The sequence below is a fragment of the Pollachius pollachius genome, assembly GCF_949987615.1.
Source record: "Pollachius pollachius genome assembly, chromosome: 20".
NCBI classification, from domain to species: Eukaryota; Metazoa; Chordata; class Actinopteri; order Gadiformes; family Gadidae; genus Pollachius; species Pollachius pollachius.
In genome coordinates this window covers 15,408,575-15,424,528 of record NC_136953.1, presented here as the reverse complement: position 1 = coordinate 15,424,528, position 15,954 = coordinate 15,408,575, and the positions used below count along the sequence as shown (strand labels likewise).

The 15,954-nt window shown below is 47.6% G+C and overlaps 1 protein-coding gene across 2 annotated transcripts in view; it reads left to right on the top strand.

Annotated features, from left to right (window-relative positions):
* kcnip4a (potassium voltage-gated channel interacting protein 4a) overlaps positions 1-15,954 on the top strand; it is a gene marked incomplete at both ends in the record, with an annotated part of 96,984 nt that overhangs the window by 69,372 nt on the left and 11,658 nt on the right. The gene's annotated exons all lie outside the window — the stretch shown is intronic.

Genomic DNA, 15,954 nt, shown 5'->3' with positions numbered 1-15,954 from the left:
TGCGATCCTGTCACTCAGAACTAACAAGCTTTCATGAGAGCATTTTAATAATTTGGTAGTTAATCAAGGCCTTTCTGTTCTGATATTCATGGGGTTTCCATTACGCCTGAAAATAGTTGATGGAGTTAATAATTGCCGTCCTATAAAGATGAAGTCATTATTTGTTTTCGCCAGCAAGGAACTCGAGACCATTGATCTCTAATCAGCGTAATGGATTTCTGTGCGAATAGAGAGCAAACAAACCCCACTCAGGCTCATTGTGAAAGGCTAATGATGGTTTAATAGGTCATCATCTCTCCTTCAAATGGGCTTCAAACAACTGTAGCACACACATACAAAATATCAATACACTCATTTTATACACACATGGAAGTATGAATAAGTGTAAAGATTGAAGCGTATGCATGTGTGTGTGTGTGTGTGTGTGTGTGTGTGTATGCGTGCGTTTGCGTGTGCCTTCCAAACTCGCTCCGAGCTTGTGCGTCCCTCATATCCCACACCCCTCCTTTTCTTCTCCTATCTCCTCCCTCTTTCTGCTCTCTCTCCCCTCCCCTCCCTCTCTCTCTCTCCCCTCCCCTCTCTCTCTCTCTCTCTCTCTCTCTCTCTCCCTCGCTCTCTCCCTCCCCTCTCTCTCTCTCTCTCCCTCTCCCTCTCTCTCTCCCCTCCCCTCCCTCTCTCTCTCTCTCCCCTCCCTCCCCCTCTCTCTCTCTCTCTCTCTTCCCTCTCTCTCTCTCTCTCCCCTCCCCTCCCCTCTCTCTCTCTCTCTCTCTCTCCCCTCCCCTCTCCTCTCTCTCTCTCCCCTCCCCTCTCTCTCCCCTCCCTCCCTCTCTCTCTCCCCTCCCCTCCCTCTCTCTCTCCCCTCCCCTCTCTCTCTCTCTCTCTCTCTCTCCCCTCCCCTCTCTCTCTCCCCTCCCCTCTCTCTCTCTCTCCCCTCTCTCTCTCTCCCCTCCCCTCTCTCTCTCCCCTCCCCTCTCTCTCTCTCTCTCCCCTCCCCTCTCTCCCCTCCCCTCTCTCTCCCCCCTCCCCTCCTCTTTAAACTGCGTGGAGTGTGGAGGGAGTGGGACCGAGCGAGGGGAGCAGAGACTGTCAGAGACACGGGAGTGTTAGGAACCTCACACACAGAAGGGGCCCTCTCCGTCCCTCTCTCCTTCTCTTCCTCCTTCTACGTCCGTGTTCTGCGTCGGCTTTTTCGCGCCTCTTCGCACCGACGACTGACACCCCCCCCCCCCCCCCCCCCTCCCCCAGGAATACGGAGGAGACGGCGTCCGTCCCCCACCCCCTCCAGAACTTCTGCGCTCCTTTTTTTCGTTTCTCCTCCCGCGCGGCCGCCTGTGAGCAATCTTCACCGACCTCACCTGGGACCTCAACCCTTCGACCGCTCCTCCTCCTCCTCCTCCTCCTCCTGCTCCTCCTCCGGCGTTGACCCTGGCTGTGACTCCCTCCGCCCTCCGCCCCTCTCGCCTGGTGACCCCCCTCTCCCCCGGGCCCCCCCGGGCTCAGACTGGGGGACGGGCGCGGGCGGGGCCCGGGGCCGCTTGAGGGGGCGCCGTCCTCGTCGTCGTGGAGACGGAGCAGGCGGGCAACTGGAGTAGGGAGGCGGCGACGGGGGCGGAGGAGTCCGGGTCGGGGTGGGGGTATGGTGGCGGGATGGCGGACGCCGCGGGGGGAGGAGGAGGAGGAGGAGGAGGAGGAGGAGGAGGAGGCGAAGGGGTTCTGACGGCGGTGTGGGAGACGGAGGGGTTGCAGACGGTGGGCATCGTGGTGTTGGTCTGCGCCTCCATCAAGCTGCTGCACCTCCTCGGCATCATCGACTTCTCCGAGGGTAAGGGGGAGGTGGTGGAGGTGGGGGAGCTGGTGGGGCAGGAGGTGGTGGGGGAGGTGGAGGTGGAGGAGGAGTAGGGGTTGGAGGTGGAGGTGTTGGTGGTGAGGGTGGTGGAGGAGGAGGAGGAGGAGGGGAGATGGACAAATGAGTTGATGGTGAGCCAGAGAGAGCGAGGGTTGATGAGATGTTGACACACTAAATGGATTGAAAGAGAGACAGAGAGAGAGAGAGAGAGAGAGAGAGAGAGACGGACGGAGAGAGAGAGAGAGCTACGGTGAGGGCATGGTGGGGCGTGGATGTGTGTTTTGTGTGTGCGTGCTGAAGCGAGACGATGTGAACTCGCCCTCAAGTTGAGACGAGAAGTAGAGATGGAGTTTGAGCAGCAGAACTGTTCTTGTTTGTGTTTTGCTCCCCTTGTCCTGATTCTGAGCGTTTGTTTTTGTCTGCGGTCACTTCCAATCATCTCTGTTGCATCAAGTTTCCAGTCCATCAAAAGCGCACCCCTTTCTGTGTGTGTATGTGTTCGATATGTGTGTGTGTGTGTGTATTTGTTTGTTCGATGTGTGTGTGTGTGTGTTTGTGTGTGTGTGTGTCTGTGTGTGCGTGTGTGTTCGATATGTGTGTGTGTGTGTGTTCGAAATGTGTATGTGTGTGTCTGCTCGATGTGTGTGTGTGTGTGTCTGTTCGATATGTGTGTGTGTGTCTGATATGTGTGTGTGTTTGTTCGGCATGTCTGTGTGTGTGTGCGTGAGAGAAGGGTAAATTGACCACATCTGTCCCACGCAGCTTACCGAGGGCAGCACCACGCTGCGAAGATACACACTACTACACACTTCTACACACTACTACACACTACTACACACTACTACACACTACTACACACACTCTCATTAGCTGAAGCAGCAAAGTAAGCGGTTCAGCTCCAAACGCCTGCTGCTCCGTCACACTGATGCTGTTTGCTAAACGCGCTCCGTCACCTAATTGAGCTGTAAATGCGCCGTCCCTAAACGCCTTGATCGCCCTCCTCTAAAGGAGGTGGGGAGGCGGAGTGATGTATAAACCGTGTGAGTATAAGCGGTTGAAATGGAAACGCTGACCTGACCCAAAAGGAGAATTATTTAGACGGCGCCGGCGGGGAGATGTGAACGTCTGGCTCTGGATCGCACTGTTTCTGCTTTTTTTAATATCCGCTCCAAAATGAGCCGCACACACATGAAGTACATGCACACGCGCACATGAAGCACACACACACACACACACACACAATATTTCTGTTTCTTCACCAGGTGTCTGTTGTACACTGCACACACACACACAAACACACACACACACACACACACATAACGTAAACACACACACACACACATAAGGCACACACACACACACAAAATCAATCTCCGCTCCGCTGAACCTGACTTTGAGAACGCCAGCTGCTGTCATTATATTGATCCGTTGCCACGGCACCACGACTGGGGCATCAAAGCGGCCGGGGACGGAGTCAAGCGCTGCCGTCGCCGTGGGTTACGCACGCTGTGCGGCGTGGTTACGCGTGTCTATGGCTGATGAGTTGCGTGTCTGTGGCTGATGAGTGTCGCTGGGAGAGGGCGGCCTTTGGACTGAAGCAGTAAGCAGCAAATGTTTTGGATCTTAATGTAATAAATGATTGATATAATGAGTTCATGAAGCGATTAAACCGTGATGAAGCAGTTAGCAAAAGGCGGATTCATTTTGCAAAACATTTTGTTATGATCAATTGTTAAACTAATTCATGATTTGACAGTAATTGACTATTGATCGTCATTACAGCATCATGAACTCTGGCGGTACGGGAAAGGTTTGTTAATGTGTTAAACTCTAGTGCTAGCCAAAGTGCCAGTCAGGGGAATACAAATGAAGACTTCTTTCAAACGCGCTGAATTTTTGGACCACCTTTATTAAGTCCATAACGTTAACTGACATCAGACCGGGGGTAACTCTGACCCAACCATTTGCTCCTCTTTTTCAAATTAGACTTGGAATTGCACCTTAGCAGTGTGCATGTTGTCCATCTTTCCCGGTGGAAGCAGTAACTCAGCTTGTCATTCACGTGTGGAGCTTTGCCAGTTGAACCCTATAGAGACTTTATCAGTAGCCACACAGTTTTGCTGAGTGGCAAAACAGTGGCAATCAGGTGCATTGCTAAAACACACACACACGCACACACACACACGCGCGCACACACACTCACACACATACTCTCTCTGGGACTGTGCAAGGCAATCCCAGCGGGACTGTAGTTCACTCACTGCACCGCTTCTGCTGTGCCAAACTAAAGTACACACTTTTTCAATATAATTACGTCTATATCAGGCGCCACAGTCATATCGTGTCATCACCTGGAGAGCTGCGTGACAAAATGGAGGCGAGTTGACATCCTAATCCTCTTTCAAATGAGTTGACATGTGTCAGACGGCAGACACATGAATTTATAGATCAAAACGTTTCACTAAAACGTCAAACTTTTGTGACACTTTTCCCGGGAGAACTATTCCAAATTTTCAGAAGCTACCGGGCCGCTGTTTCTCCGTTGCGTTGGTCGGCTGTTCCTCTGGTTGCCGTCGACAGGCGCAGTGCTTCATTGCTCATGCCTGTGTTCAGCGCCACTCCTCTCAGTCATTAGCACCTTCCTTCTGCTCAGCACAGCCTCAAAGGGTGCAGACACACCCGGGTGTCACAGAATGATAAATATTTCTCCTTTTTCACCAGGTGCCTGCTGTGCACTCCTCACACACCGCACACGCACTCTCTCAATAGCGCACGCAAACAGACACAAACGCATGCACACACTCACACGCACACACACACACGCGCTCATGCACACATACACACACACACACACACACAATAACACCCTCATACACACACACAAACTCTAACTCACTCACTCACACACAAACTCGCTCTCTCACACACAAAGAGACACACACACTCACTCTCTCATCCAAACACATACACCTACCCACTCCCTCATCCACACACACACACACACACACACCGGACAGAGGTAATTACACCGACGGTAATGGAAAAGGTGTATCCATTATAGATCACTATTGGCCGACGCAGGGGCCACGCATTAACCTAGCATGGGTAACACTGCTCCAGCCTTTGTCTTCGCTGTTGATCTCTGGCCCCGGCGACAGAGACGTGACTGGTTGAGAGGCAGCCTGTGCCTCCTCTGTACTGGGATCAAACTGGAGCGTTGACTCCTGGGTAGTTACCTGTGCTCCAAGTTGGGATGCTAGTGGAGTTGGCAAAGCGTGCTCTCTGAGAAGTAGCATTTTTATGATGTGCTGTTTGGAGAGATGTGTGGAACATGGTGCACTGTTACCTTGAAAATCCTTGCTTTGGGACACTGCATTGCCCCCTTTTGTTTCTGAAATTCACAATTTCTACGTCCTTTTACTATCTATTTGTTTTTCCCCTATTTGTTACGTGGCTTTTGACCATGCCTGTGCCCTTGTTGACACTTGTAGTATAGGACTGTGCTTAAGTTGGTTTTAAAGATGAGATGTTGGACTATTGAGGCCTGCTTAGGTTCCCTTATCACTAAGAATCAGTGCCTTGTGGTCCCACAGACCCACATGAAGATCCAGAGCTGTCCATGGTCCTTCTGGCCTAATTAAATAAGCCATGGTTTATTCAAATGACCTTTTCACTTTAATTCGGTCGGCATTTAGTTGATATCAAGCAGTGTTCATGTGCACGTCATCAGACGTTTCCTCAACAAAGATGAGACTCAACAATCAGAATACCAATGTAATCAGAATACCACAGACGGAATTTCATTAAACTGCAATCAGAACGCCACTCAATGTTCACAGAACTCCGGCACGTTTCCTTGTGAATGACCACATTGTAAAAACTAAAACGAAAGCCCTTTCTGTATCGGTTAAATATAACACGATGTTCCCAGTGTGTTCCCGAGCAGTGTGACACATGGCGGCACGTTTCACGCTTAGTTTAATCAGCAAAGCTGTTATGAGGCTCTTAATTATCTTCTAAGATGATTGAAATTAGGACGCGGGCCACTTAAGCTCTATCCGACAAATATCAAGTGAAGATTGCCTCCTATTGCACGGTTCACTGTCAACACTGCAGTGGTTTTTTGCCCCGAGGTCTTAGAAAGTAAACAAGTGATGGAAGTTCAGAATATTGGTTTGCATTATTCAAACAGTATTTTTCTTGAGGAGGATACTCACGTAGTTTCTACCATCCCCAGTGTCAACAGCCTAGCTAGTGGACGTCCTTCAGCAAGATGCTGCAAACCCCAACTTGATCCTTGAAAACATTGATCTGAATCCCCTGAAAGTACCTTTTGAAGAAACGCTGAATAACTTGATAGTTTTACTAGCGGATAGAGGCCAATAAGTCTGCCTCTGTTGACCTTTACGGATTCATAATTGGAGATGTTGTGATGGACCCAACCTTTCAAGTGGCGGCATTAAAGAGCCTAGTTCATGTTGCTGAGGAGGTCTGTGGAGGGCTTTGCCACGTGAGAGAGATCTGCACAGGCAGAGAGGACGGACACGGTGGTTCTCTCTGTCGGTGAGGATCAGAGACCCAGAAAACTGGATTCAAAGACTGAAATGCTTTGTGTTTTGCATGCGCATGCTGTGCAGCGAACCGTGTCACACGACGAGTGATCCATATTGATGAGAATAGCACAGCTAATCAACTCTGATAGAGGCGCTGGGTTAATCCATATTTATGGATCAGGAGTAGACTGGGGCGGGGGGGGGGGGGGGGGGGGGGCAAGGGGAGCCGAACACATCGTCTCGACGATTCAAATTAAAGCTTTAATCATCGTAAGTTCGTAAATGTCCATCGTGATTAAAGTTCTGCTTACCGTGGATCTTGTTGGTATTTTATTAGTCTCACTTCAATACTAAATACAACGTTGTGTCCACCAGTTGTCCCTTGACATCCCATAATAGCAAACGATGAGTCGAATATGCGCATTCCAATTTGCATTATGGGATATTTCGCTGTACTTTACCATGCATACAATAACGGCGGTTGTGTCTCTTTTGAAGCTGAACACAGCGTGGGCAGATTTAACCCAAAGTCTAATCGGCCAACTTTATGTATCCAAATCGAACAACACCACCAGTGCAGATTGTGACTATAATTAGCAAGCTCAATGAATAAGCATACGGCTGCATAAATTGCCGCCCCAATACTTTTCATAATTATGCCGGGCTTACAAGGTCGTAATGCATAATGCAGTGATGTTTACACGTAATATTGCAGATAATTGAGAGGTTTAAGCTGTTTCACATGCACTTGCTCAAAAAGTCACTGAGTAGTCAAACTTATAGTGTAAAAATAGCTTACTCTGGCTGTGTTTGTGTTTGTTTGAGTTATAACTCGCGGGTTAGAGTCTTTCAAGAGACGTCTTGTGTTTGACAAGCTTTGTGTGTCAACACAAAAAGATTGATTTATTTGATTTATTGGTTGAAAAAATTCAATCATGAACACATTTCAATAAAAGATCTGTATATAAATGTCGCAATTGAGTGATACTGTGTTTAAACAGGGACACAGGGTGACGCCCATTAGCTGTTGTCTATCCCAGGTATTTAGTAAAATCAATTGATTCATAGTATGACGTCGACCAACCTAAACACCAATGCACACTGCGGTTCTGTTAGCACCCGAGTCACCTGACTCACGTTCAAAGGCAGTTCAACACTGAGAGGCTTGAAGCCTTGATTCAATGAGATATATGACCCCCGTTGCCGAGCGGTTTCCAAGACAACAATGCCCGCGGGCGCCATTAAAAGCTTTTCCAGACAGATGAAATGGCAGACGTTTTGGATTCCAAAACCACAAATCACGTTTGTTTTTCCTTAGTGACGCCTGGCACACTCTTTGACGTTTATAGGACCTAAATAATCACTCAACAGCCGGTGGCACTAGCAACACAATAGCGCACAATAGCCCTCTTGTCCCGGTTGTCTGAGCGCTGGGTCAGTTGTGTGTTTCTTCTACACTTCTTCGTGGTGACGGACGAAGACACACTGAACTCGTCCGACTTCCATTTTTTTTTTCTTTTCATGTTTGTTGTTTCCCGGATACAGTTTGTACTTGTGGTTTTTAATTAGAGCCAAGGACTTTTTTCCTCTGATGCTTCGATGACCAGCAAACACTAACTCATGTTAGTGTGTTAAGTATGGACTCGCTAAAACCGCGGACCAACTGTCACTTTTCTGCCTGTTTCCCCAAGTAAGGAGCATTGTTGAACACGACTCTTCCACACGGTCCTTGCTTTCATAATTTTCTCGTTTCCAATTCTACCGTCTGACAGTATCCAATTCTAACGGTTAATCTAAATCGAGAACCTTCTGAGAATTTGAAAGGCAAAACACATTTTTAAGATTGTTGAGGCGTTTGTGTTATGTCAGTTATTGTTTCCACGGCCTCCATTTCAACCTCTCTACAGTTTACCCTGCAGTTCATCCCTGTGTTAGGATAATGAAAATGACATTCTGCTTTCCAAGATTCCCATCTTGGGGCCTCTTGCCATCAGATATCTCTCCTATACACACAACCCCGGTGAGGAGCCATCAGGTGTATCTCCAGATCCACATTTACAACCCGTAAATGTCATGCCACCATGTCCACAGACCCCCTCTCCCATGTCGCCACGTCCCATATCGTTTGTGTTGACCTTTTTGCCGGTACACTTTGCGGCAGGGAACAGACCACAATAATTCCATTATAGAAAGACACACTCGGTTCACACAGCCCACGGCAAGTAGACCTTTCTCCCTGTCGCTAGTGACTCCTCTCTCTGCCGGGATATCCATCGACATCCTGAAAACCTCTGAGGGATGCTAACATTACGATGCCCTTAACGTCGGGCCTTTCGGTTCAAACTGCCATCAGCGCTTTTATTGTGAAGCAATGACTCCTATTTTGTCACAACCGCTTGTTGTTTCTGCGAAGACGACGGCATTACCGCGGCTTGTCTCCCTAGGGGTGCTATCGGAGGATGCTACGTGACTCCATCACGCCATATGGTAGAGGCGGGGCCGCGAGGCTGACAGACGCTGGCAGATGTGCTGTTGAGTGGGTAATTATGAAGGTGCTAAATCAAACTCCGCCGCGTGAGCCATCCACTCTCCATTTAAACACTCCCCTGGGAGGCAGGTGTGCCGACGACGTGATTGGGCCGTCAGAGAGAGAGAGAGAGAGAGAGAGAGAGAGAGAGAGAGAGAGAGAGAGAGAGAGAGAGAGAGAGAGAGAGAGAGAGAGAGAGAGAGAGAGAGAGAGAGAGAGAGAGAGCACATGCACAGAGAGAGGAACATGCACAGAGAAAGGGAGAGTAGCTGACGTTGATTTGACTCGGGTCAATCTTAAAGGGGAAACATGCAAACATGGATTAAAATCCAGCAGCCTGCCAGAAGGTACCGGTTGGCTCATCTGTATTCATTAGCCTTATTTTACTTTATAATTCCTCTGGTTGGTATGACACTGTCCACCGTTCAGTCCAAAACGGCAGGGTTTTCAGTTCCTTCTACTTACCGGCTTAAATCGTACATGACGCAAACTTGTTGTGGCAGAATTTTGAGGGTTTGGAAATCGAATTGAACGTTAGCGTAGTGTAAACAGTGCTCTTGTAATCGAGGTACTTGGCTTCAGGTTTTCCTGTGTTGGTTTTTTAACCGGCTCAGCACTTGTGTCCCTGTGTGTTGTGTTGTGTATGCGCGTTACCGCCGACTTCCACTCCCGAGGGCAGATCAATTCTTCGACTACCAGTAATGACCTAACCTTTCGTCCAGTCAGGAATGTTTGAAAATTAAATCGTTGGCCACATCGATCAGTCAGAGTCAGGGACATTGCTAAACGTCTTTAGAAAGAAAAACATCTTTCTTTTTTGAAAAAGGAGTTCATGATATAATCTAGTTTTATCATACTTTGTGTTTTTAATTTTTTTTTACTTTCATGTCTTGCAGTATTGATTGCGATTCTCTCAGTCATTGTCTATTCAACTTCGAGCAATGCATCTATTCAGTCTATTTTCTATGCTAGAAAACAGATAGAAGAGAAGCCGAAAACACAGACATTTGACAAAAATGACAATTGATTTTGAAAATAGTTCCAGTAATGCAATTATTTATTGCCTCCCGCCTCTTTGAGATTTCATTCATCTCTGAAAAGAACCAACAATACAAATAAATTGAAAAACATAATGTTTTTCACTTCCATTGTTGATGCTGTTGTTGTTGTAGGGAATTATAGATTGAATAAAATGATCGCACTGATACCTGCTCTTATGAATACAGAACTAGAACTCAAGGACAGCCCAACCATCTTTTAGTACGGTCTTTGTGATTATTACTGTTTTCATATTTCAGACATGGTCTGAAAGATTAGCCTCCAATGATAGAAAATACCATTCATTGAATGATATGAACTCCTATCATTTATATTACTCTTTTGCTTTCCTACCTGTGCTTCTCCTTCGGTATAACCTGTGAAAACATGATATGCATCGCCGAAAAACATAAATGAACCCAATGGAATAGAAGTGTTGTGGTTGAAAGAGTTGAATGTATCTCATATTCATCATAAATACACCCGGTGGGGATTTCAGTTGTCAAGCATTCAACACTTAATGCAAACCACTCTGACACATAGGTACGACCTGCGATGCCACTGTGATATCAGCCTTACATGTCCCGTGAGACTGATCCTTTCGTTTGCATACTTTGTCCTTAAATAGATAGCCGAGATCTTGGAAACGAGGTAGCCGTGGTGATGACGACCGTAGATACCGGCCATGGTCACTAGTCTTTGGAGCAGCCAGCCAACGACCACGTGCGTCTGTCGACGCACGTGGTCGACAGACGTATTTGGAGCATGCCGACGTGAAGATGTGATCAGATAACGTGTTTGACAGTGGAGTGGGGTTAATATGTCAATATTCGAGTGTGGGCCGCCGTGCACGATGGGAAGTCACACATTGTCACCGCGGCAGCTTCAGAGAGATGGGATGGGTTGATTAGAAGTCTTCTGCTGTGGGCAGTGGGAGAGGACATGTCAGTGTTCTGGCTGGTGCAAGCAGCGTGAAGGAGATGTTAAATAATCATTATTTACCTTTGATATAAATTATACATTAAAGCAGCTCATTATACTAAAGAATTATTCAAATGTTCTCCAGTCATGCTTGTTGCATTTCACGTTTTCAAAAAGATATTTCAAGAAAAACGCAACCACTTATTTGGTCTTTAGAGATTCCAGTTATTAAACCGATGAGCATCTACTGTTTTACTTAACAGAGTATTCAAACACACCACCAATATCACGAACCCAAAGCTCCCCATGTTCCTTGAATATTCAACACTTGCCAATCCATTTCCTTTTCCTTCTGAAGGATCGGATTACGTCGGGAGTCGGACATCCGACTCACCGCTGCAATCCCGAATGAGTGATGGGGGACAAACAGCGTTCGTTCTGTCAGGTGGATGACGCACCGAGCGCACGCTGGCCACTTCATTATTCAGGGGTTTCCTTGTGACCCACAGGTACACTGGTCGTTCTTCCATAACGGCCGCCGCACAAGAACCACAATTGGGTCAAGTCGGCCGATTTCTGGAAATCCAGAACCACAGAGCTTAGCGGCTGACCTAGATCATAGCTGACCACGGCACACGCACGCACATAAGAAAACACGTAGGCATAGTGTTGCATCCTGATCACCTGTACTAGAAACGCTATCACTAGCAAGGGGAGAGTACTGTCCCCCGTTCTGTCTTCCCCGGTGGTCCTGAAGAGGTCAATGAGCTGCAACCGTTTGAAATTTGCTTCTCTAAAACTATTGTCAAACTCATCGTGCCATGGCTCAATATATGGTTCTGCATCAGTTCTGGTGAATAAAGTCTAAAGGAGGTGCTCATCTTAGGAGACCAGTTTACGAAGACTTTTAGCAGAAAGTCCAACGTTTTCTAATTGTAATACTATGATTGAGCAGCTTGGATTGATTCAACATTGCTGTACGAAAGCTGTGTCACTTGTATGCAGATGAACTCTGCTGTGTCCAGTCTCCCCAGCCCCTACAGATGATAACTTTATGATGCACTATGGCTTCATATACCGGCCCCTATGTTCCAGTCCATAGAGCTTATTGATCCATGGATGTTAGGCTTGTAACCTTTCGCTCGGCCTTATCTTTGAGAATATTAAACTGATTGATGAAACGATGCCTGGGGATTAACCTCGCAGGGCGAAGGGTATACGGGGTGCACGTTTTTCTCTTTCGATGTGTTGGACTGCGCCCACTCACCGAGGTTGTATTCTGTGTCGTTGTCTATTGTTTGTGCCTCTTGGCTTTTTCGGATCGTTTGTCTACGGGTGAAGAAATTGCGAAATCAGGCCTCTGCATGTATTTTTCATGAATCTAACACTAAACCTGAGCAGCCAAGAGCAGGAGCTCTTGGCTGAAGCTACATATTGGATATTAAGGAGCAACAATACAATATAGGTGGTCTGATTCTTTCAAAGAAGGCGTATTGATTGCATGGGTATGGCTTTGCCTGCTTGTTTGAGTTACCTGAGTAAGCTTACACACCAACTGATTCATCCCCCCCCCTCCCCATTCTCTCTGTGCTTCAACACTTCATTCAGGCCAACAACACGCAAACAATTTTGAAAATAAATAATTTAAAAAGTTTGCGAAATATTAACTTTTTATCCGCTCCCAAGGCAAAAACAATGTCAATTTGGGGGGTGAGTGTCCGGGAACGTCGTTGCAAGCTAAACCGTTGTGTTTTGTGGCATACTGTTGCCATTTAGTTACTAAAGACACAAAGGTCACACATTAATCCTGACAGGCCCGGCCGTTTGCTCTTTTCCCCCCTGATTAATGGAGGTGTCACTCCTGCCCATACTTTATTCAGCCCCTCAGAAACCCCCCCGCGTCGGCCATCTTCTCTCCTGTGTCTCCTTGGCTTCTTGTTTGTTTTTCCTCACCGCTGCCTTTGTGACTTTGAGAGGCAATTAAGAGTCTTAATTATAGATTATGAATTATGGATTCGCTAGCGGTGCAAGAAAATGGCGTAATTGGTGAGCGGTAATCTACATGGTGAAACCTTGTTATTTTTGTCATGGTTCACATTTTCTGCCATTGTTTGTAAGAATTATGCCTACATAAGGTTTGGTCAATAATTTAATGGTTATAGTCATTCATCCTTGAGGATTGCATTAAAAAGAGATATTTATTTGAATTGTATAGCAAGATAGTTAAAAACATGAGTTTGAAAAATGGCAGAGAGAAAAAAAGGATTTTGTATAATACCACTACTTTAAGTAGCACATTCTTCCAATCTAATGACCTTCAGACTGTGTGGTATTTTAAAATCATAAGCATATAATCATTGATTTGTTTTGGTAATGATAATTGTGATAATAGATCTCTATCCAGCTCAATTCTCACACACAGTCGGTGTACAATTCAGGAACCTAATCAGTTCTCCCTCAAAATAAAGTGCATTACGCCACACACAGAATAGGGGTCTTTAAAGGTCATGACACGAATATGACACCAGAACAGCTTCCCACACATGAAAGCCTTTAAAGTCTGCGATTAAAGTCTGATAGCGCCTAAACCTTTTTTCCAGCCCACGCGCCAAAATCTTGGTCCGCCAGCATGTCTCCTCCATTCCACATAAGGAGCGAAGTGTCTGGTCGGTACGGCTGTAATTGAGGGGACGACAACCTCAAACCCTGCAACGTCCGTCCTGTCCCCTCCTTTTGGTCGATCCCTCGTTTTAGATATCTTACGAATGCTCTCCCTCTCTCCATGTCTTACAAAGACGTCTTGTCTGGCCTCAAAAATAGTTATGAGGCTTCGTTCCAAAGTAAAACATCTGCTATTAGTCTTCCTTGTCACTTCGCTAATCAGTTAGTATTCTTCATGCAGTGTTCGTAATCAGACACTTTCTATTCTCAGCATCATTCGATTCCTAAAGTAATAAAAGGTATTTGAGTGAATGAATCACTTTTAAAGTCCTTCTTCCTTCACTTGAGGCGCGGGTTGTCCTTCACACCAATGACTCCCTTGACGCCAATTGAATTTTAGGATCTTTTCAGGCGTAGGACGATGTTTGGATTGAGCACTCCTTCACGCGTTTCATTTTAAACCCAGTTTCAGTTTACTAGCAAAGACTGAATCCTAATTGGACCGTTCACAGACACGACCCCCGCACTCTCACGTGGCACGTGTTGTTGTCCTGAACCGAAAAACGTCCTGCAAACCCGTACAGCGGCCACACACCCAGCGGCCCGATCCGGCCCACCCCTACCCCCTACTCCTCCTCATGGTGCGGCTCTTCGTTGCCAGGGGTTACCGTGACCCCCGTTGACCGTGTGTTTCCCAGGTAGCGTCTCGTCGCAGGGCGGCCACAAGCTGGGCGTGAGGGCCCGACTCGCGGGGCTCTTACCCTGCGTCGCTGCCGAAAAGCCGCCCGCCAGTCAGCAACGCAAGTGGCCCGCGTCCAAACCCTCCCTCTCTCCCTCCCTGCCTCCCTCCTCTCTGACGGTTTTACTGCTGACCACAAATGCGTTCTTCCTTTCTTTGTGTTTTCCCCCCTCTCTCTCTCTCTCTCTCTCTCTCTCTGTGTTAATGCCTCATACGGGGTCGGCAGTAAGTGCTGGCCTGGGCCGTCTCAGTGATCTCAGTGAATCTGCTCTCTTCAGCATCCGACGGGGACGTGTTCTGGGAACGCCAAGGCGTGGGTCTAGAGTTTGGGGGGGGGAGCGTTGGCTGTTACAGAACTAAGTGAGGTGTCTGAGTGAGCCTCGATTGTGGGATACGTTAGGTTTGAAGGGTGATTAGATGATTCGTTGTTTGAATCCCGGAAGCGTTTCCGTTTTGTGTGTCATTTCCGTAGCGTTTGATTGTGTTCGATGCCAACAAGGAAATGTGCGCATTTCATACTCGGAGCCACATACTCGGAGCCAAACACAACCGCATGGACTCTCAGACACACAAACACACACGTAGCAACACACACATACACTCAGCAACACACACACACACACACTCTCTCACTTAGAGCTACACATAACACTTCTCGAAGACACCCATGCAACACACGCACACACACACACACACTCTCATTTAGAGATACACTCGCTCTCTCACTTAGAGCTACACATAACACTTCTCAAACACACACACACGCAGACACACACACACACACTCTCGCTACTCACACTGCTCAGACACACCCTATCCCTCTCACACTCACACTCTGACACACACACACACAATCACACTCTCTCGCACACACACGCGCACATACACACATAGTCCCCCGGCTCTGTCGTTCGGCAGTTAATCTGTAGCCAAAATGGCAGCCACGGCCCGCTGGCGTCCAGCCACACAGAGCTAATGAGGCTTTTAGAGACTCATTCTGCACTTCAGGCCGACAAGAGAGCGAGAGCAGGAGAGAGAGGGAGCGGCCAGGCGGCGACCGGAGCGAGTCAACGCCGCCGCCAGTGACAGCACCGAGACAGCGCCTGCCCCCATTACAGGGGCCGTTAAGGGGGTCCGTTCGTTCCCGCCGGCCCCTCATCACAAGACGTGGGAGGCAGAGGAGACTGCTCCCCCCCCCAGCCCCCTTAATTGCCTCTGCATCATGCTACAAGAGGCGTGCTTTTAAACGTGGCCGTGTCTTGGGAAGGGGAAACTGGCCGTTTGGATGAGATGTCGTAATGTTTGGGTTTGGCTTAAAAAGCTAAAAGCGTTTTTAGTTTTTTTTTCAAAGAAAGCCATTTTGTTTTGATGAGGCACTTATTTCACCAGAGGAGGAAGACACGAGGAGGAAAGGTGATGCAGGGTTGCATCGATTTTCCGTTGAGTTTTTTTTTTTTTGTCTTTCTTTCATTTGCATCCATTTGAACATTCGGCCAACAAAGTTTCCACACACTCACAGAGAGACATAGAAAGCGTCAGCTTTCACAAAGCGTCAGCCACCCTTAAACCTGAGACGTTACTGCGACTCTGTTCCTCAAGGGCTCCTGATTCCACCCAGTGCTTCAGAAACACAAAAGACCGACTCACAGTTGATCACTTGCAGCAAACC